The following is a 21,708-nucleotide window of genomic DNA, read 5'->3' on the forward strand; positions in this document are numbered from 1 at the left end:
TCAAGGGACATGGAGACTCGAAGGCCCTATAGTGTGGACTCATGAATTGGTGCGATGTCTAGAGGCATCAGGAAGCAATATCGCACGGGTTGTGGATCACTGGATTGATTGCAAATTGGTAAGCCTTGTAACTTATTTCGCGATTGACAGGAACATCAGCTATAGCAAAGCCAAACGAAGAATATTTAAAGGACTACGAGGTAAGTATTTGAACTCACTGAAGACTTGGAATAAAATGTTGTTGTGTGAAAAGAGGGTTATGCAGCTACCTTGATGTTTAGGGCTACTTGAAGTGGGAGATTCTTTAGAAGCAACAGAGGATCTAGCCCAGAATATAGTCCGCTCATGGAACCCCCTTCAAACGATGACGAAGGGGCGGTGCTGACTGTGCCGCGGAGTGCAGTTCAGTTGATAACACAAGGTATACTGAGGATCCCTCATCCATCCACTCCACCTCCACCTCCACATCCACATCATACACCTTCACATACACCTCCATCTCCACCTACACTATTCAATATGGAGAACACGATGAAGATGTTGATTTTTAAAGGAACAAGGATCAAAGATCCAGAACAATTTTGGTTTATTGCAGGAGTTGTTTGGACAACGCAATAGATTACTGATTACAATATTAAGAAAGAAAAATTGGTTACAGCCTTACAAGACCGCACATTAACATGGTATATCAAGTATTGCACTGATAACCCCAACTTGTCATTGGCAGATACCCAGCTAGATTTGAACAAGGAGTTCAGTCGACCTAAGTCAAAGGCGCAGTCAGTAATTGAATTTAAGGAGATCCAAATGAAAGTCAAGGAGATGCCTTGGGACTTTGATTAGAGGTTGAAGTTCCACATCAAGCAGGCTAATATGAAAATCTCATATAATTAGCATCGTGATTGGTTTATAGCATCGATTTTGCCACATTTAAGAATACCTATGTCACAACAGAAGATAGAAACGCAAGCAGAAGCCTTGGAGATTGCGATAAGGCTGCACACATCACATGTTCAGGATACGAACCTTGGGGTTCCATAGATTCATTCACAGCGAGAGAGCTTGCACTTGGAGTTTTAGAGCTTGAAAAAGGGAAGGGAGGTTGAGCCGGAGGTACGCACTGAGATCTGGTGTCTGAAATATAAGGGCCATGGACATGATAAGAACCATTTCTTGACCTTTAAGAATTATATTATAGGAGGAGGGCTTGTACCCCTACAATCAAAAAATAATGTTGGAATGAGTGCGGGAGCTACACTATGGTGCGCTCTTTGTCAGGTTATGGGACAGTATGCTACTAATAACTACCATCTACTGCAGAAGTTTGTACAGACCCTCAGCAGTTATTTTGCAATTTCTGTAAATCCGTAGGGCATGATGAGTGTCATTGTAGAAGTTATGAGTTGATGATGGATAGAACCCCTACCTACGGAATGCAGGCAGAAAGTCAGCCTCTGGATCAAGGCACGGAGCAGTGTGCAAGGGATTCCAAGGCCGAGGAAGAGGAAGAGGCATTGGACCAGGGAAAAGGCGTGGGCAGGTGATATACTATAACTATGGTGAAGCAGGGCACTTCACGCACGATTTTCCAAATCCCATGCATCCCTCGTGTTAGTATTGTCGACAATTTGATCATGTCATAGAGGAATGTCCGGTCCTTATGGCAAAGATGCAAGAGAAAAAGGCACAACCCTAGCAGCCTATGTAGAAAATTCAGATGATGAGGGCTGAGCCCCATGAAGAGGATCATAATATAAATATTGTATTGAGAAGTGGTATAACAACTGGCACGGATAAAGGTAAGCAGCCTGAGGAAGAGGGATGGGTATGCAAGGTTGTTGAGAAGGAAGTAAAATTTGATCTAAATCGCGCTAAAGAAACGTTCTTGGAAGCAAAGAATAACTCCGTTGAGGCCTCCACCTCAAGAATTCAGGAGAAAATGCTTGAGACTAATGCAACTCAAGAAGTAGATCCTTCAATCCTAGCTACCTTCCTGAAGACTTGTATGAAGCTTTTGCGCGATCAAAAATCAGTCGAAGGGTTTCAAGACTTAATAGATAAGTGCACCAATAAGGAAAATACTCCTAAACAGTAGCGCACTGTAAGAAATATTGGTAAGAAAAAGGAACAAACGGAGCACGAGATGAGGCTAACCGCGCAGATAGATGAAATGAAATGGACCAAGTAATCTTGGATTTAGGGTCTAATGTGAATGTCTTGCCTAAGAAAATGTGAGAAAGGATGGGGCGACCTGCACTGTAGTGGTCTTCTATTCAGTTGCGTATGGAAAACCAATGGAAAATTATTCTGATCGGATGCTTATATGGTGTAACGTCAGACATTGAGGGATCGAGCGCGTTGGCTGACTTCAAGGTCATCGAAATAGTGGATGATAGTAATCCATAACCCGCACTGTTAGGAATTGATTGGGCTATCGATATGAACAGATTAATCAACTTGAAGAAGTGGAAGATGTCCTTTGAGAAGAAGTCGCTCAGGGTAGTAGTGCCATTAGACCTTGCAAATGGAACACGTTATACTGAACTTGTGCGTGACTATATAGAAAGTGATGATGACCTGGATGAGATATACAAGATAACAACATGAGATGAGAACTGGATCAATCCTACAGTCGATGGACGAATTGCATAGGACAGGGACAGCTCCTGCACCTCATATTCCGATGAAGAGCTAGAGAATTGGCAGAATAGGTTGCATGAAGTATCTACGCTCCGCTGCAACATGATGACCAAGTCGTTGAGGTGTGTCTTGGCTGAGGTAAGGAATATTTTACATTACGATGGTTTGACTGATGTGGAAATGTTCGTGGATGAATTTGAGAAGGAAGTACCAAAAATAACATCGATTCCAAGCACTGGAATTGATGTTGCGCACTACGCCTGCCTGTTGGTGGGGTACACACCAGGATATCTTTGTTGGATGGAAAGAATATAGAAGGATGATGAAGTTAATATTTGGCTATGCTAATACTAGAATGACATAAAAATATAGTAGGAAGGATGATATGCACGATCATTTAGCATGATGGACTAAGGTTTGGGGAACAAAACCACAACTGGAATGGGTGCATATCTTCTGTCATACACTAGATACAATCCCAATAAACTGGTATTTGGAAACAAAACTTTGCTATGGGACTACTGAATGTGACATTCTAAGGGAAATTTTTCTATTAACTTTCAGCTTTGAGGATGGATTTGATAGTATTGATGAAGCGCTGCAAGAAATAAAAACAAATATATTCAGAACGCCGAAGGAACTGGTAGAATTGACCCAACTAGATTGGAGTACACAGCTGCGCCATGCGTTGGAATGCTATAATGTGACTACTAAAGAAGAGGATGATCCGCGTAATATTACAATTCCTAAAACTGAAAGGTAGTGTGCAGTTGAAGGACCGAAGGTGGCAAACCCAAATATATCAGAACCTTTGAAAACTCGACAGGTAAACATCAGGCCTGAAGAAGAACCTAAGTTTGTGAAGATTTGAGATTATTGGGATGAATATACAGTTGATAAGGTAGTTGAGCTGCTATGCGAGTGCCACGATTTATTCTCCAAAAAAATTTCATATTTGAAAGGGATTTTCAGAGATTTAGGCGTTATGAAGATTACGTTGAAACGAGATGCGAAGCCTATTAAGCAACGACCTTATCGATTGAATCCAAAGTATAAGGAAAAGGTGCGCCTAGAACTGGATAAGATGTTGGAAGTTGGCATTATTGAGCCTGTAGAAGAATCTGATTGGGTAAGCCCAATGATGGTCCAAGAAAAGAAACAAAAGGGCGAAATCCGCATATGTGTAGATCTGTGGAAGTTGAATTATCCATGTGTGCATGACCCATTTCTAACATTATTTACTGATGAAGTATTAGAGAATGTTGGGAACAGGAAGCGTATTCATTCACTGATGGATTTTCAGGCTATCGTCAAATAAAGATTGTGCCGGAGGATCAAAGCAAAACAGACTTCATGACGGAGTGGGTTTGCTTCCAATATACAGTTATGCCATTCGGATTGAAGAATATGCCTGAAATCTTTTCACGAGTAGTGATCACGGCGTTCAAAGAATTTATTCATAAGTTCCTAAAAGTATATTTTGATGACTGGACCCTGTTTGGGTTGGTAAAGAGACATGTTGCGAGTTTGTGCCTCATGCTGGATACATGTCAAAGATATCAAATTGCGCTAACTTGAAGAAGTGTATATTTTGTGTGCCTTTTGGTATTTTGCTCGGCCACGTTGTATGTAAGCATGGATTGATGGTGGACCCTGCGAAGATCATCATCATTGTGAATTTGGAACCCCATAGGAACGTGAAACAATTGTGTGTGACATTGGGGCACACTGGGTACTACAGAAAGTTTATCATGGCATATGCCCAAATAATTGTGCCGATGGAAAAGTTGTTAAATAAGGATGTGATGTTTTGTTGGGATGAAGTATGTCAGCGCAACTTGGATTTCTTGAAGGATAAAATGGTGACAACACATATCTTGGTGTTTCCTGACTATAAAAAGGAGTTTCATGTGCATGTTGATGCTTCCTACATTGCGCTAAGATAAGTATTAAAACAGGCAGGAGAGGTAGAGATTGATCATCCAATAGCTTTCATGAGTAGAAAGTCATCCAAAGCTTAGAAGAATTACTCCACTATAGAGCGTGAGGGGTTGGAAATGGTCTACGTGTTGCAGAAATTCATGCATTATTTTTTGGGCGGACACTTTAAGATGTATATTGATCACTCCGCGTTGAAGTGCATGCTCAATAAGCCTGTGTTGGGGGGGAAGATATGCCGATGGTTGTTGTTGTTCCAGGAATATGACTTCGAGGCAATTGTGAATCCAGGGAGGTTGAATGCAGGTCTGGACCATATATCAAGGATTGAAACAGGTGAAGAACCTAGTAGTTTGGAGGAATGATTGCCAGACGTGCAGCTCTTTACGGTGCGCGTCGCGAACGATCATTTTTCCGACATTTTTTGGTTTTTAATGATAGGAACCGCTCCAAAAGGCTATTCCACTCAACAAAAGGAGTTAGTAGTTTGTGTTGCAGATTTTTCGGTAATTATGGGTCATTTGTATAAGATGGGGTCGGATGACATATTGCGTAGGTATGTTCCTGAATTTGAACGCCCTAGTATCCTAGTTGAAGCTCATGGAGGGGTGGCAGGAGGTCACTATGCAGGGAAAGAGACTGCACAGAACATTTTGTGCGTTGGGTTATGGTGGCCAATGTTACACAAGGATTCTAAGGCATATTGCAAGGCGTATGATGCTTGCCAAAGGACAGGGCAGCCTTCGCAAAGGGATGAATTGCCTTTAAATCCCCAAGTTTTGTTGCAGGTATTTTAGAAATGGGCCATTTATTTTATAGGTCCCATACAACCATCAAGAAAGAAGATGGGCACACGATATATTATTACTGTGACAGAGTATTTAACCAGATGGGCAGAAACATAGACAGTGAGGGATTGTATAGCTTCCACTACTGCGAAGTTTCTCTTTGAGTATGTCTTAACAAGGTTTGGATGCCCGAAGATTTTGATGAGTGATAGGGGTACGCATTTTTTGAATGAAATGATTAGCGCAATGTTGGAATAATTTCAGGTATATCATCAGAAGAGCACGCCCTATCACCCATAAGTGAACGACACATTGGAAGCTTTTAATAAGATCTTGGAGCATGCATTGGCAAAGGTATGCAACGCACAGAGGAATGACTAGGACATGCGTGTACTTGATGTGTTATGGGCTTATAGGACAACCTGCAAGATATTGATAGGAAAAACGCCATTCAGGCTGGTCTATGGAATTCAAGAAGTCATGCGGATGGAGTATATTGTGCCCATTGTAAGGATTGCAGCCTTAACTAAGATGGTGGATCGTGAGACCTTGGAAGAACGGCTCGCGCATCTCATCGAGTTAGAAGAAGACTGCTTCCTGACAAGATTTCATCAGCAAGTGCAAAAGGACCGCGAGAAGGCATGGCATGATCAACATATTAAGTTGTGCATGTTCAAGGTGGATGATTTGGTGTTGTTATATGGCAGCAAGTTCACAAAGTTTCCAGGAAAATTTCAAATGCACTGGTTGGGGTCGTATGTTATTAATAAAATCACGGATGGTGGTACAGTTCAGCTCGCGAAGCTGAATGGGGAACCATTCCCTGGAGAAGTGAACAGAAGCAGGCTAAATTTGTACATAGGGGATCCTACCTCTACGCGATGACTACATGGTAGTCGAACAGTCTTAGTAATCCAGGTAGTTACAAGGGATTGCAGGACTATAAACTACACTACCCAACGAAGTGAAGAACAAGGTAGACAGGTTCCGCGACGGATTATAGGGGTGCGACAAGTAAAGTTGCGTTGGAAGAGCTGCACCATGGAGGATGGTGCTGCAAGGTGGGTCCAAATGTAGCTTTTTTGGTTACTATTCATGATTTGATGGCCAAAAATCGGTTAAGAGGAGCGGGTAGGCACTATTATGGTGAAAATCTTTGAATATCTGTCGCCAAAGGGGAATTTATTATCAAAATTTAGGGGGAATGGTCATATTTGAATTCAAAAATGCCTATAAATCTCGCATGTTGGACCACCAAAGAAAAATTTTCGTTCTGAGACTTGTCTGGGTGTGTTGTGGAGGTAAATCCCCTCTGTGGACAGAGGCGATCCCTACTAGTCCAAATAGGGTCTAGCAACAATCAAACAACGCTAACACGCAGGTTCCTAATTGTAAATTAAATACCGATGATGAAGGCCTACCTAGATTCCAACGCTAGTACTTGTAGAAGAGTTGATGCTCTCGTTCCTTTGCCCCGGCTGGTCACAATCCTCACGATCCTCGTGCACGGACACCTGCACATGCAAAGAACGATACAAACACAAGCATAAAATCCAATATATGCAACTATATATCAGTCAGAAAGGATATAACTCAAACACCATCATAAAGACAATAAGAGTGGAACCATAATGATAGTCGTCTATTATTGACAAACAAAGAAGAATACAACCATAGTTCTGACGTCAAATCCTTCTCAAGAGGGTCTAGCCAGCAAGTCCCTCAAGCATTCACCCTTGAAGGTAGATCTCCCAAGACAAAACTCTCTCTCACACAAGTTTACACAAGATCAAAACACTTCACAACCTTCCTTAAGCTCTCTAACAATCCCACACTTGTCACACCAGCTACCTATCAAGCTCACACACTATCAGCAACACTCCAAACACTATGAATTCCAAGCTAGCAGCTCATGGCAATGGTGGAGACTTAAATAGGAGAAGGAGTCTCCATGAATGGTGGGAGGATGAGCTTGTCTCCTAGGAAGGTGGCTTAAATGACGAAACAGACATGCCAGGGAAGGGAGGGCGACATTTACAAGGCCAACAACTAGGTCTGGAGTCATCTGGAAGGCTGACTGTTAGAACAAACTCGCCCAGACTGGATCATCGCGGGTGCCTAACTGCACTGGAGCGCTGACATCGCTACTGAATAACCAAGAAAGTCATGTCAGTGCGATAAAATATAATCAACAGTCGCGCTGTCTCATGAAATTCGACCAGCGCGGGAATCACATGTACTTACGCGCTGGTAGCGCGTTAGGTATGTTTTGGAGTGCTCATCAGCGCGTTTATTTTTACAACAGTCGCGATGATAGAAAAACTTTGGCAAAGTGGGTCATTTGGCAATGTTAGAGAGCATGAGCATGGATGATTTGGACTCATGTCACAGTAGGAAGACAGTGACAAATTACTGTGTAACAGATGCCCCCTAAAGCATGAAGCCCGAGAGAGTGGGAGGGGTGAAATGCTTTATGAAACCAACTAAATTGGAACACCACCTGGAAGAACCTGCATGCAAGTACAACTGATATCTTTGATAATCAAGTACATGTAGTCTAGGCATGGGCGCAGCCATCCAAAAGACATACGAAAGAGGTCTATGGTATGGACGCAGCCACCCAGCTAATGAGACCGTGATGATAGTAAAGGTATGGTCATAGCCATCCATGAAGACTCAGGTATGGGTGCAGCCATCCATCAATGGGTCATGTAATGATCATAATAATCCACAAAATCGCAACCTGGATCTTAATAGACAAAACCCAGGGTCTTGCGCTCCATCTCGACCTGAAAAAAGTACAAGTTCAAGCATGCGAATATAGGAGTTGAAGTCGAACATGCCAGAACATCGTCTGATTACCAGTCAATGATGAAAAATGTTAACAGACGCGAGAGGTACCACCAATAATGACAATGGTCCTCAAGGTACTATAGGTACAATCTACGGCGTGCGAATCAGTGAGCTGGCGTCGAGCACCCGCAAAATCATTCGATCGGAGGCTAATGATGAAAACCTCGCATCAAACACGAAGAACCTACCTTTGAGGCATGCAGGCTCCAAGGCACCTAAAGGGAGTCTCTAGGTCAACTTCCTGGATAATGAGCTGAAGCCGATAGGAAGTGACCTTGATCGAAGGTGGGCCATAATGTTTCCCACATCATCGACACGAGACAGAGAAGGATAAGATTTTTTGTGTGAGGTATCAGAGGGAGGTTGAGTATTCTGCAGAGGTCAACTTCTCTTGAACATATCGGTGACACAACAGTGGACTTGGCAGTATTTGACATTAAATGATCAGGGGTCATGGTGACAAGGCAATGAGCAGATGAGAGGTCAAACAGGATAACCCAAACCCACGGAGGCCAGTGTAAAAACAAGATGAGAGGTTCCCACCCAGACACGAATGCGGACAAGTGCCATGTTCAAGAGCGACATACTGCCGACACGACAATGATTGTGGTTCCATTTCCCCACCATTGCTGGCGAGTACCCCAGTTATTTTTTATGACAATCTTGACGGGGATAGCATATGCTTGACAGGCATCATCCGATGTCATTAAGTTTTAACGAGTCTGACAAAGGAAGAACTCGGCGTCGTTTCCTTTTTAGAGAGTCTGAAAAGACAATAGAAAAGTGAACTCCAGGGGGGTCCTTTTTCGTAAAGTTGTGTCTCTTGAGCCCGAGAAAGTATAAAACAATGCTCGAAAGAACCGCCCGACCAGTATGGTCGAGGAGTACTTTTCGTGAGTAGTGACTTCGACCCGAAAAAGTAGAAAAGCGGTCAGAAGCACGTCGTTTTCTAGCCAATAATGAGTTCGAAACAACAAAAACCCGGTGATTTTTTAAGTTTAAATTGTCGAAAAAGAGCTTAAAGGCGACCACCTCTCACTTCTTTTAACGAGTCGAGAGGGAGACTCGGCTATCTTTTCTTATTTCACGTCGAAAAAGAGCTTAAAGACGACGTTTCAGGACCAAGTGCATATAGAACTGTCATAACTTTACCAGCTGAGAATCTGCACAAGGAACACCGCACGCGTAAACCTGTTCGAAATAATATAGGCAATATGTAAAAAACATAGTAAAACTATATCGAAAGCAAGCATATGGTAATCATAAAAAACCCATATTCATGAAAAATAATATTTAGTTTTCAAAATTTACCATAAATAGGGGGTAAACAAAATTTTTACCATTGTTACCATTTGGAGCTTTGGAGAGCGACTTGGAGCTGTGAGGTTGACGAGCGAAATTCCACCTCGTACGTGCATCATCCTTCCTGAAGTCAGTTCCAGGTAGGTTCATCTTACCTTACGCTCCATTTTGAAGTCTTTTTGCTGCATTTTGACGGTGGGAAATGGTTGTTTGAGAGGATTTTTTGAAGCGCATTCCGCTCTCGGTCAGCGCGGATTTCCCTATCGGGTCTGCGCTGATTGAAAAAAACTTCCATAGGCCACTCCCGGATCAGCGTGGAAGAGTGATGTACTTCCGCGTTGACCCCGAAAAAATATCAAAGGCGCCCATGATCATCGCGACTGTTTTAAAAATAGTCACGCTAACGCCGCGCAACAAGTTTTTTGATAAAATTAACGTGTGAAACTTTATGAGCAGGGCCCTAATGAAATTTTTTATTCATGCAGGGTATAATGGCGTTCGTTTGGCAGGAACACACTCATGATAATGAGGACATAGGGGCTTTTGCCAATGCTGGGTGCCGAAATGCATTGCGGGGGTTGTGGGTTGCTCAAATTCTTCTTAACTCCACGTCTGCGAGCATAACCTGACCTTCTGGAACTCTTGATCAGAGCCTGGAATCCCATTGATGGGAAGTTCGTTATCCGAGGCCGAGACATCGAGTTTGATTACAAAGACATCTATTTTTTGACCGGGTTGTCACGTCGAGGTGAGATGCCTATTCTAGAGGGGTAGCGACCCGGTGGTGATACTCTAGACATGTTGATGGCTCAGGTGTGCCCACGGGCACGCAAGTCGCGGAGCGGGAAGATAGAAATTCCTATGGTGGAGGACATCATCCTTTGAACTATGCTCTTCATGGTAACTCGGGCAGCGGGCTCCCAAGCCCAACACGAGGCCTCGAAGACCCACCTTCGACTGGCTCTCGGATGCTTGAATCCTACCATATTTAACTGGGCAGCGGCGGTAGCGGAAAATATGAAGAGACAACTGACCAACTGTCGTCGTGGTGAGTCGAAGTAGTTTGGCTACAGATCGATCTTACTCCCGCTCATGCTGGAGTGGGTGCCGGCATTGCAACTGCAGGATATGGTCGTGGACCCACCTAGAGACCCTCGCGAGACGAGGGCCACACGATGGGCCCATGTCATGCCACGAGGAGGTGGCAGTCGACCAGTGGCATGGGGGGTATACTTCCGAGAGTGGTTGGAGCGGCAGACTATTTTTGTGGAGGACTGGCCGTATGCCAGCCTAGACTTCCGTGGAGACCTAGACATGCCGCTGCCTGCTGGAGAGCAGTGGGATGACGGTGGTAAGACACTTGATCTCATTTTTTGATTTTTTATTTTTGTGATGTTTTTTTATTTTTTCATGTACATGTCCTAACGACGAACACTATGGTATGCAGATGTAGGACCGGCGAGACCCCTCGGCCTAGCCCCAGAGGCACGGAGGGATGCGCAGGGCATTGGAGCTCTAGCCCTGGCTCCTCCGGGAGATGATACGATGGAGACCGTGATACGGAACCTCGAGGGCTTGCTGTCAGGGATTCCAGATTACCAGGGGATAGAGGAGGTCCCCATAGCGTCTCAGATCCATACAGTGGGAGTAGAACCTAGGATGCACCACCTTTTGAGGCGGGTGGCACGAGCGGCTGTGGATTATAGGGAGCACCACCCGCCAAAGTAGATATCTAGGTATTTATTTCCTACTGGTGATTTTTTGAGAGACATGTGTCTCAGATGTACAGAGAACACATGCCCTATCTAGACATGTACACTTATTTTTGAGTGCCTTGGTGCGCCACACGATATATATATATATATACATATTCCTATGGTTTATTATTGTGCTTTTATGTGCTTGCTTGTATGATGTTTTGATTACATGTTACGCAAATGTCTATCTAATACATGATTAGCCAATGCATCAGATAATGTGTTTAATTGTTGTGGAATATGTTGATATGTAATGAAATCAAAATTCCTCTCTAACAATTTAACACGTAAATACAACCTTAAAATGTGACGGTCTCTAACGGAATATCGCCCATTGAGCTGATGGACGACAAGTTGAGAGTCCAGGTTAACAACCAATGTACGAATATTGAGATTAATTGCCTTGGCTAATAATTCAATCACAGCACTATATTCAGTGACATTGTTTGTAGTACAGCCTAAACACGCACCTTGAAGATCTATCAACTCATCGTAAGGATCGTAGATCACCCATGCCCCAGAAGACAAATTGCGAGTGCTGCGGCAGGCACCATCAGTGAAACCAACATAAGGTGCACCAGACATCTACACAAGAAGCAAAAGACACAATAAGCGGTAATCACACCTTCACACCAAGCCAAAAACATGAAAACACACACACACACAACACACTTGCTAAAACACACGCATGTACAAACCGAAGTGCATGGAATCATGCATAGTACTTTTTCAAGTACAGCCCATTGCGGGGCTTATCGAGAGGATTACCTTCGTAGTCAACTAGCTCATATGCCCCCTTCTGCAAAACTCTCTTTACAATATAAGGGCCTAGCCACATGGACTCGAGTTTTCCTGCCCCCAGCTTGTCATTTGCTTGGTCGTATAGCAGGACTAAATCTCCCTCAACAAAGGAACGAGGATGGATGGTGTGGTCGAAGTGAGTTTTAACTCTCTTCTTTTATGCTTCGATAGCTAGAGAGGCTAGGCAACGGGTTTCGTCCAGTCGTTCTAGGTAAAGAAGACGTTCCTCTACCGGAGTAGTGTTGGGAAGCAACTCGACGGCCAATTTTAACGAAGGGATTTCGCATTCAATAGGAAGGGTAGCCTCCAGTCCGTAAACTAGTTGAAATGGAGTGAAACCGATGGCATCCTTCACAGAGGTTCGATAGGCCCACAAGGCGGGAAACAACATCAAATTCCAATTAGACTTATGCATGCCAACGGTACGTTGAAGCATTGTAACCAAAATCTTGTTAACAGCTTCAACCTGGCCATTGGACTTAGGATAGTATGGGGTCGAACTATCATGTCGTAAGCCTAGTTGGGTTGTCAGTTCGGTCATCATGTGATTACAGAAATGCTTCCCGTGATCTGTGATGATGGCCTGAGGAAATCCGAACCGTGTAATAACATGGTTGAACAAAAACTGCGCCGCTGTGTGACCGTCTTTAGTTAATGTGGGCATCGCCTCGGCCCATTTTGTAAAGTAATCGACGGCAACGATAATAAACCCATGCCCCCCTACCGAGCGAGGGTTACAGGTCGTATAATCAATGCCCCATTTTGCAAAAGGGCCAACGGTGACAATAGGGTGCAGCAGAGCTGGTGGTGCACACATCTTCCGCTAGTATATCTGGCACGCATGACACGAACGGACGGCAAGAATGCAATCCTTAAAAATGGAGGGCCAGAAATAACCAGCGCGGAGGATTTTTTGAGTTGTGGCATATCCGGACATGTGACCACCACAGGCGCCAAAGTGGCAGTCATTCAGGACTCGCTCAGCTTCCTCGAGAGTTAGACATCGGCGGAGGACGGAGTCAACGCCGAGACGGTGCAGGGTGTCCCTGATAATACGATAGGGTTGAGACTGATGACGGATCCGTCGCCAAGCATCCTTGGACACAGCGGGATGGAAAGAGGACGTTTGCAAATATACAATAATATCCCCATACCAGGGATCGAGGGCGCTGATCAGAAATAGAGTTTCGTCCGGGATATGGTCCTCTGAGTGAGAGGGTGCGGAAGGAGATGGCAAAGAGCAAAGTAACTCAGCAAAGACCAGGGACTTCTTAGACTTGGTAGCAGTGAATTCCAAGTCAAACTCTTGGACGATGACGATCCACTTTGAGTATTTGCCCCCCAGCAATTGACGTGACAAAATGTACGTCAGCGGGTTGCAATCAGAAATCACAGTCGTGGTGCGCAACAAGATATAGTGCCGGAAACGTTGGACGGCACAAACGGCGGCCAATGCCAACTTCTCGACGTAAGCGTATTGAGTTTCCGTGTCTAAAAGGTTGCGGCTGAGGTAATATATGACATGCTCAGTGTCATCATCGTCGTCTTACACGAGAACCATGCCGATAGTGGTATCGGTGGCGGCCAAATATAGAGTATAATCGCGATGGTAGTTCGGAGGTCGCAATAATGGAGCGGAGACAAGGAGACCCTTGAGACGCTCGAAAGACTCTTGAGCGATGGCATCCCAATGAAAAGGGGTATCTCGCTTCAATAACCGTGCAAAGCCTTTAGCCACTTCGGCATAGTTCAGAACGAATCGTCTTAGGAAATTTTCTTTGCCCTGCAAGCTCTGCAACTGCTGCAAAGAAGCAGGGGGAGGAAGATTCAGGATAGCTTCGACTTTAAGGGGATCCAGATGGATGCCCTCTCGGGAGACCATAAACCTGAGTAGTTTGCCCGATTCAACGCAGAAGACACATTTATGAGGATTAAGCCTGATGCGGTAGTGTCGACAGTGGAGAAAGATTTCACGAAGATGGGAAGGGTGGTCCTGGCGTTTGACTGAATGAGCTGGTAGATCATCCAGGTACGGATGTACAATGTGACGGATGTCATGAAAAGCATAGTACATTGCACGTTGGAAGGTAGCACCAGCGTTCTTCAAACCGAAAGGGAGCTTTTTGTAAGCAAAAGTGCCACAAGGACAGATAAAGGCAGTCTTATGTTGATCAGTTGGCGCAATATTGATCTGGTTATACCCAGAGAAACCGTCCATAAATGAATAGATTTTGCTCCCTGCACACTCATCAATGAGCTGATCGATAAAGGGTGTGGGGAAGTTATCCTTAGGACAGGCCCGGTTGATGTCACGGCAATCAACACAGACTCGAATGGTACCCTGCTTTTTGTTCATAGGGACAATATTAGAAACCCAATCCGTAAGTGGAATGGGGTAAATGAAACCAGCCTTGAGAAGCTTTTCAACTTCTGCTTTAATGGCTGCAGCCTTTCGGGGGTGCACAGGGCGTAGACGTTGACGAATAGGCTTAGCACCCGGATACGTAGGTATCTCATGCACCACTATGCTAGGGTCAATGCCGGGCATTTCTTCGTAGGACCAAGTGAATACATCACGAAATTCGCGAAAAGGATTGGTGTAGAGCTGAATTTCCTCTGGAGTACAAGTGACTCCAATGTGAATATGCTCGACAATCCCTGATTTCGCAGAGATGTCGATGGGTTGGGTTTGTGTAATGTTTCCCATATTTCCTTCAGAGGACACTTGATAAACTTGAATAGGTGTTTGAAGGGGCTGAAATGGCAGACAAGAAGCAAACCATTCGAGACAGGTGATCATTTCTTGAAGGGCAGGGAGGAACGAGGAATGGTGGTGATGATCAGACCAAGGAGGTTCCTCGAGAGACATGGTCTCGATAATGGCTTCATCGGAAGGAAATATTTCCTTTAACAGATCTGAAGTAGCGTCATCTCCAAGCCAAGGGGAATGAACATACGAGTTAGGAACGCTGCTTGGAGGAGCAGGTTCGGGAGGGGGAGCTGATGCAGCCATGATTTCAACGTAGTTGAGCTCGGCAGGACTCAACGGCATCATATCGCCCCAAGATTCTACCTGATTAGCGGGAGGAAGGACCCACGGATCATAGCACACGGAAATCATATTAATAGGAGTGATATTAGGAGGTGGGAGGGAAAAGACACCCATCAGGGCGGGATCTTTAAAGATTTCGGCTCCCACACTCTCACATGATTTGGAGGTATGCTCCACGAAAGGCACGTTGCCTTCGGAATAGAAGGCGAAGAAGGAGAGCTGGTCCACGGTGACAATCTTACCCTGATGAAGGAAACAAATGACACGGAAAATAGAGGAAGCCACGGCTTGCATGGCGTATGTCCAGCTACGTCTGAGGGGGAGGTTGTAGGTAAGATTAGCATCGACAACTTCGATCGTCTTCCCTTCCAAAGAGATGGGCAATCGTTGGAGGATACCACAAGGACGAGACTCTCTTCCGTCAAAGGCTTCCAATGTTGTGGGAGACTGGCTCAGCGTCGAAGAACCAATAGCTTTCCAACATGCAACAGACATGATGCAATTCGAAGCACCTTCATCGATGATTGTACGATGAATCGTTTTAGTGTTGATGATGACCTGTATGAGGAAAGCGATTTGGTGAGGCAGTCTCGGCGTATGGCCTTCGAGGTCAAAAGAAATCAGATCTGAGTCAGCCGGGTCTATGCCACCGATGGCCGATAGCAAGGACTTCCTCTGGGAGGGGCAGCTCTGGAGCACTTCTAAGGCGGACATAGCAGATGAAGCCTGAGCTAAGTCCTCAACGATGCTATAGTGCTGGGCAGCACGAGCATTAGGGTTGTAAGAAGACTTCCGGAGTACACCTTTTGGAGGGGGTCGGATGGGCGTCTCAGTGCTAGGTCTCTCGATGTGGAGTGGACCAGAACTGGATGGAGGAGCGCTGGAGGGGACCTCAGGCTCTTTCCCAGCATGCGACGGATATTCTTTTGCCCGAGTAGTGATGTGGATGGGAATCGTCCCAGCCATAAATACTTGAGAGCCAAATGAAGAAGAGGGTTGTGATGGATCAGCCACCATTGGAGTTTGTTGTGAAGGTAAAGGTTCTTTAAGCATAGCAGGAGTCCCGGGAGCACCTTTCAACAATCGACTAACTTCGGACCGCCTGGGGCAGTCTTTAGTATAGTGATCCTCGTCACAGATAAGACAAGGATACTTAGCTTTACGTTTGGCTCCTTCCTCGGGTGGAGGTTTAGGGGAGTCCTGTCTGGGCTGCTCAGATTTATTCTTAGCTTTCCCCTTCTTCTTTCCTTTCAAGGATTTATCCACCGTGGTGGACTAGACGGCGTTAACCTCGTAAGTGTTTCCAGAATTAGATTGACCATGAGAAGTATTTTCGTTAGGAGCATTCGATTTTTGCTTCCCAGGGTTCACGGATGATTTCTTTGAAGATGCATTTACAGAGCCAATAACACTGTCAACAGATGGCTTTAGTGGAGATTTGGATGTTCTGGGTCTCGGGGCATCTGGAAAATAATCATATAAGGTACCCGACTGAGAATAAACTAAGTCGAGGTACTGAGCATGCGTGATGGCTTGCTCTTCAGTTACACAAGATCCCATAGCAATGTCTCGCGCGATCGCAAGGAAAAAGGAGGTTGTAAACCAATCGGTTAGGAGCTAATCAGGAATCTAGAACTTGATCAAACGACGACACCGTCTCCATTCATGTATATGATCGGATATATGCGTGGCCATGTCCTATTTAAGAGATGTAAGGAGATGCGTCCCTGTCTCATACTGAATGGGCAACTGAAAGTGAGTTAGAAATGCCATTGCCAACGAGTTGAAATCTTGAAAGGATCCACGATTAAACTCAATGTACCACTTAGCAGCTGAGCTAGTGAGAGTCCTTTGGAAAAGGCGGAGCCAAATGGAATTATCAAGCCACGAATTTGACGAACACCAAAGGTGATAGGTCATGACGTGGGCTTGAGGGTCCTCTCCGGCTTTGCCATCGAATTTGGGGCAATCACCGGGTATCTTGGTTGGAACTGGTGGCCAATATGGATTATGAAGAATGGGATCATTAGTCAATTTGGACACATCTGTCAGTTCCAATGTTGCTAAGAAAGGTAACTGAGGATTGAAGGACATCTATGACCGTGGATAAGAGGTAGTACCAGAGTTCCAACCAGGTGGCGGTTGCCCCCATGGACTTTGTCCGGACGGGCTCGGCCCATAAGGGTTCTGCCCATAGGGATTCTGTCCAGAGGGGTTCTGTCTATAACCGGACAGTTGACTCTGGATCTGCCCCCCAGCACCCCATGGATTAGAAACTTGACCTGCAGGAGCAACATACTGTTGCTGATATTTCTGATAAAGGGTGACCTGCATTTGTTGATAATTTTGATACGGGGCTAACTGAGTTTTCCCTTGGGGTTGCTGATAACCATACGGTTGTTAAGCTCCATATTGAGCCTGGTGACAAGGCTGCACTTGGTAAGAAGGTTGGGATTGCAACCCACCTTGCATCTGAAGACCAGTTTGAGTCTGGGGCCCAAAAGGATGTCCTTGAACAGGTTGAGCTTGGACCATCTGGCTGGAAGGTTGTCCTGGTTGTGTTTGGGACAGACCCGTTTGCCCAGAAGGATGAGCTTGCTGGGTATTAGGTTGTTCTTGTACAACCGAGGGTTTTCCTTGCGGAACAGATGGCTGAGCGGGCTGGACGGCCAGTTGACCCTGAGGTTGACCAACTTGTCCAGATGGATGACTAGGTTGGGCAGTGGGTTGGCCTTGCTGCACGTAAGGCTAACCGCCCTGCCCAGAAGGGTACCCTTGTTGGATTCCAAGTTGTCCTTGTTGCATATAAGGTTGTCCTGCTTGTCCAGATGGATAACCTTGCTGGACACCAGGTTGACCTTGTTGGATATAAGGTTGTCCTGGTTGCCCAAACGGGTAACCTTGCTGAATACCAAGTTGCCCCGGATTACCAGAAGGTTGAGTTTGATAAGTGAAAGATGGACCACCAACGGCCGAAGGTTGTCCCTGATAGGGTTGTCCTTGTGGGCCCCCAGGTTTCCCTGGGTAAGATTGGCCGTAATATTGCTGCCCTTGGGGGGTTTGCACGTAAGACGGCTGACCTTGGTTAGGTGGTCCCTGAAGCTGTGCAAGCATTTCTTGGCCCCCATGGTAAGTGGTGGCGCCCCAAGCAAAGGATAATGGTATCGAGACCTCAACAACAGGTTGAGTAGGCAAGGGTCTGGAAAGATAAAGGAACTGACTGGTGGAATCGTAGTAATAAAACGGACCTTGCGCACTCGGATCCTGGATAGCTTGCATATATTGATCAGATGGCCCTCCTCCTGGAATGGGACCAGAAGAGGGCGGTGCACTTTGTGCAGGATGAAAAACTCTGGGTGTATGTGCCGGCTGGCCACTACTCACTTGGCCGTGAGGCAGACCAGCACTAGTAGTCAAAACTAAAGATGTCGTAATGGCACTAACAACTGGTGTTGAATGTGCTACACAAACAGTCGGAACAGTTGGAACTGAAGTGACATGTGTATTGTGAACTTTTGAAACAAAACATCTCGTAGTGGGAGTAATGTGGATATCCCACATGGTACTTGAAGAGGGGATCCTAGTACCCACATTATCCCTCAACGACTTATAGCGTGAGGGTACCGGAGATGTGGCCGGGATAGGAGTTTCGATACTCGACAAAACAGGTGTCTCACTCACTCTAGGAGATGTATCATCCATGTCAGAGGTAGACATTGGGGTCGAAACACCAGGAGGGGTAAAAGGAATATCGTCTTCAGGCTCCCAAATGGGGTTCCAATGAATTTCGTAATCCTCGTCGTCTGGAGCACGAGAGTTAATCGGTTGGATACTCGGGATAACAGGGAGAGTATCACTCACAACCGGTACCTCAGGAGCAACAGAAGACGGAGACCCTTGATCACTTGGAACGGGAGACGGGATCGATGATTCAGCCAGGATGACAAACTTCAAAACAAAACCTAGGGAAACTAACGAGAAAGGACCCTACTCGAACTAACGCAAACAATATCTAACCGGGAAAATGTTAATCGCGGCCGAATAAATTTTAAGACCAAGGACACAACTTGACCTTTTCATTTTTTAAGAGTCGAGAAAAGGGCAAAAAGATGACTCTAGTCGCCTTCGAATGTTTAATGAGCCCAAAGTGACAAATGCTCAGACGAGCCTTTTTTTTTAAGGAGTCTGAAAAGGATCAAAAGTGACTACTCTAGAGAGCTAGGCAAAAAGGTTTACCAAGCAAATCCGTAAAACTGCATATACACCTTGGCAGTCATATGAAAACCAAGGACTTCCCATACGGCAGTCAATCTTCCCGAATGTTGTGTTCGGTGTGTTACAGCTTGTAAGGCGGCAGACACGGCTTCCTATGGATAAAGTATGATAACCTAGTGGGGTGTCCCCATATACTCGACGGTAGGTGGGAGCTCAATTCTGTGCTAGACCACTTGTTGCGTCACGGAAGGAGGAATCACCCAACCTTAAGTGAAACAAAAGTGACTAGGTTTAACGACGCAGGAGCGCGTCTCTAGCCTAAACCTCTAAACAGTGAGCGTTATGTTCCAATGCGTTTTTAAGTTCATTTAGTTCATTTTAAGGTTGATCTTGTATTAGGTTTCGGTTTTCAGGCCTTACCGTATGAAATCTCTCAAAATTGCCTAAATGCAAACTATATGCCAAAATATGTCATTCCATTCGATGAATGCTAAATACGAGAGGGTTAGAGGGCTTTCACGCAAACGAAATGATCACAAAACAACAAATAGCTTCCCTAATGCAGCTAATGTAAATTCACAAACTTTTCTTCGAGATCACTAATCATTAATCAAAACGAAAAGCTTCTAGTTCTCATTAACTAATACAAAGCAAAAGAGATTTTTTTTTTTGTTGATGGCAAAGTGCATTAAACAAACTATTGAGAAATAGTAACAAACAAATGTGAAAAGAACCGGTTGACCCCAAACAACTGTGATCCGTGTCCAGGTAGTGAAAAGAAATCGAAACAATGTGAAGACTGGTTCAATAACAATCACTTAAACAACCTAGCAAAAGCCAGAAAAGAGGAAGGTTTCACCAAACCACAAGCAAGCAGTAAACGAACCTTTGCAAACGAGTAACCAAGCAAAGCTGCTCCAACAAACTTGGAATAATAAAACTAGGTCACAAGAAAAAAAGCAAGATTTTCTCAAGAAGACTCACAAGATAGTGCTTCAAACTTCAGACAATGAAAATCAAGTCATAAACCAAGTGAAAACAGCAGGGGATAGCAAGATCAACAGGCTCAGGAGGCAGAATTGAAGAAATTCAATTCTACAGGAATCAGCTCGGGTGGTACACAACAACAATGCGCTGATAAGAAACTACGCGTAGCAACAATGCGATGTCAGCGCGGAAGTACAAGCCTTACCCGTGATGGTCCGATTTCCAGAACCGTCACGACTGTTTGGTGTATTAACACGATGATCAGGAAATCACAGAAAGGGTTGCGCGATGACAGCGCGACTGTTTAATTATAAATCGCGATGATGCTAAAAAACGGCCACAATCAAGCCAAAAACTCCCAAACCAAGGCGATCAGTCTTTAAACAAACAAGGCACCTCCCAGACCGAACCAGGAAACCAAAAAACGGAGAATTAATCCCCAAACTTTGAAAAGGGAGTAAAAATCAAACTCAAGGAAAAAATGAACAAAAAGGAAAAAAGCCAGCTCCAAGCTGTTCAGTTCGTAAACCAAACCGGAGATTGACTGAAGAGGCATTGATCTACTTCGCTAATGCAGAGCAATAGCGTTTCGAAGGCTATCTAGCCGTGCTTCAGGCTCCGTCTAAAGTTCACAAATCAAACAACAAGGTAGACAGTCCCCAGTGGAGTCGCGAAATTTTTGTGGAGGTAAATCCCCTCTGTGGACAGAGGCGATCCCTACTAGTCCAAATAGGGTCTAGCAACAATCAAACAACGCTAACACGCAGGTTCCTAATTGCCAATTAAAGACCGATGATGAAGGCCTACCTGGATTCCAACACTAGTACTTGTAGAAGAGTTGATGCTCCCGTTCCTTTGCCCCGGTTGGTCACAATCCTCACGATCCTCGTGCACGGGCACCTGCACATGCAAAGAACGATACAAACACAAGCATAAAATCCAATAGATGCAGCTATATATCAGTCAGAAAGGATATAACTCAAACACCATCATAAAGACAATAAGAGTGGAACCATAATGATAGTCGTCTATTATTGATAAACAAAGAAGAATATAACCATAGTTCTGACGTCAAATCCTTCTCAAGAGGGTCCAACCAGCAAGTCCCTCAAGCATTCACCCTTGAAGGTAGATCTCCCAAGACAAAACTCTCTCTCACACAAGTTTACACAAGATCAAAACACTTCACAACCTTCCTTAAGCTCTCTAACAATCCCACACTTGTCACACCAGCTACCTATCAAGCTCACACACTATCAGCAACACTCCAAACACTATGAATTCCAAACTAGCAGCTCATGGCAATGGTGGAGGCTTAAATAGGAGAAGGAGTCTCCATGAATGGTGGGAGGATGAGCTTATCTCCAAGGAAGGT

This window comes from Pinus tabuliformis, chromosome 9, assembly GCF_031772625.1.
Source record: "Pinus tabuliformis cultivar Carrire ecotype Pingquan chromosome 9, CPIR1, whole genome shotgun sequence".
Lineage (NCBI taxonomy): Eukaryota > Viridiplantae > Streptophyta > Pinopsida > Pinales > Pinaceae > Pinus > Pinus tabuliformis.